The 2076-nt window shown below is 41.2% G+C and overlaps 1 pseudogene; it reads left to right on the forward strand.

Annotated features, from left to right (window-relative positions):
• Nucleotides 1-922: 922 nt before the first annotated feature.
• On the forward strand, nucleotides 923-1740 carry LOC102883021 (annotated as a pseudogene).
• The last annotated feature ends 336 nt before the right edge of the window (nucleotides 1741-2076 follow it).

The following is a 2076-nucleotide window of genomic DNA, read 5'->3' on the forward strand; positions in this document are numbered from 1 at the left end:
CCTGGAAACAATGATTACAGATTTCACATATCAAGGGCCCGGGGATTTTGTTTGGAATTTGCTTTGTCTTCACTATATTTTATTTGTGTTGCTAAGAAGACATCCACCTTGAGATGACAGGAAGCCAGTATGTCATTCAGGGACTAATGCTATAAAGAAAGGTGTACGGAAGGAACAGATTTCTGCAAACTAAAAGAACAATGGAAGATTTCTCTGTCTTCTACAGAATGAGTGCTGGATTGAGTGCTTGCCTGTGGATTCAGCTCTCAAAGACATCTTTCATTATTCAAAATAATTCCCTGACTCCAAATAAAGAATTTATTGAAACTGGTTCCAAAAGACACCACCAGAAACCACCGTAGTCTGTCATACCTGAGTTGAAATCCATCATTTCCTGGTTATGTGACCTTAAGCCAGGCACTTAACCTCATTGAATCTTAGTTTCAGCCTTTAATTGGGAGATAATACACGTCCACAGTCTCTTACATGATATCTTTGGAACCAGATTTCAGATATTTTTTTATTATGTAATGTACTGCATAAACTGAATTTTATATAACACCCATAATGTCAGGGACAGTACTTGGTAAGCAAACATATTGGAATATTGGATATATTCCAATAATCCACTGAATGAGAAAAATAAAATTTATTAATAATTTGGGGGCTGCAATCCGGAAGTGTGCCCGGCTGGGTATAGGGTCTGCCCAGAGCAGTTGGCACATGGTAGAGCCCGGGCTGCACAGCAGCGACCTGAACGTGGCTCCATGCCTGGCCTGGCCCTGGGCATCCTGGAGCCTCCAGCCTCCCACTGACATAGTGTCGTCCCTGACCGTTGTCAAAGCAATCATCATAGCCAGTGAGAGCCCCGCCCTGCCATCCCCAACTCCCAACCTCTGACCCCACCCTCACACCTCCTGGGATGTTCATCTGCTCCTTCCCTAGCAGCTCCAATTTCAAGGCCTGAAGCTAGACACTCACCTGTGCAAGCACACAGAGGAGATATCTTTTGTTACCAGGAAAGGTGTAGTAAAGCCTTTGTCAGGGACTATCACCTGACTGCCACGCCCTGATTCACACTGGAAAAAAAGGCTCTTTGTGCAGCTAGTGGTTGTGATCAAAAATTCAACACAAAATCCAACTTGAGAAAATTTTGAACACAAACATGAAAATCAGAAAAAATAATATGTATGCACTTTCAAAGGTTATAAGAAGACTTGCTAAAAATCCATCAGTACCAGCATATCAACAAACCACCATTCAAGTGCAGCACAAAGGGTGTGGAACACACTTCACTTCAGCCCACAGGCTGAAAAGACATGAGAAAGTCCACGAGGGCTTTATATGTCAAAAAAGATGTTCCTCTGTGGCAAAAACATTGACAGAGCTCTGAAACACGTTACACATAAAGAGGAAATAATATGTTACACAGAAACACATAAAAAGAAAATAATACGTGAAGTATGCCAGAAAACATTTGAACACAAAGATTATCTGAAGCAATATATGAAAACTCATGCCCCAGAAAGGGATGTGTGTTGATGTCCAAGGGCAGGCCATGACAAAACCTAAAAAACTGTGTTCAATCTCCAGAGCCATATTCTCTTTCCAGGAGGAAGACATCCATTTATGTGTGAACATCCTGGCTGCGGCAAAATGCTTACAATGAAACAAAGTCTCACTAGGCATGCTGTTGTGCATGACTGTGACAAGAAGAAAATGAAGCTCAAAGTAAAATGATGTCACGGAAAACGGAATTTTGACCTCTTGTCTCAGTGTTTATATCCCTCCAGAAAGAACAAAGCTTAATTTTGCCTAAAACCAGAGAGTTGCTGAATTCTCCTGAAAGCTAGGTGCTCTCGACAGTATTTACCCTCAGCTAAACATCAACTTTCTTTAAAGGACTACAGACCAGCCAACTCAGTTATACGTAGTGGACCTAAGAGATATTGCAGGTTGTTTCCAAAATACCACAATAAAGTAAGTATTGCAATAAAGCAAGTAGTAATGTTTTTGTTGGGCAAGGGCCTTGCCTTCAATTTTTAAAAAATACAACACCTATGACAAAACGAGGTA

Source organism: Pteropus alecto, unplaced genomic scaffold, assembly GCF_000325575.1.
Source record: "Pteropus alecto unplaced genomic scaffold, ASM32557v1 scaffold270, whole genome shotgun sequence".
Lineage (NCBI taxonomy): Eukaryota > Metazoa > Chordata > Mammalia > Chiroptera > Pteropodidae > Pteropus > Pteropus alecto.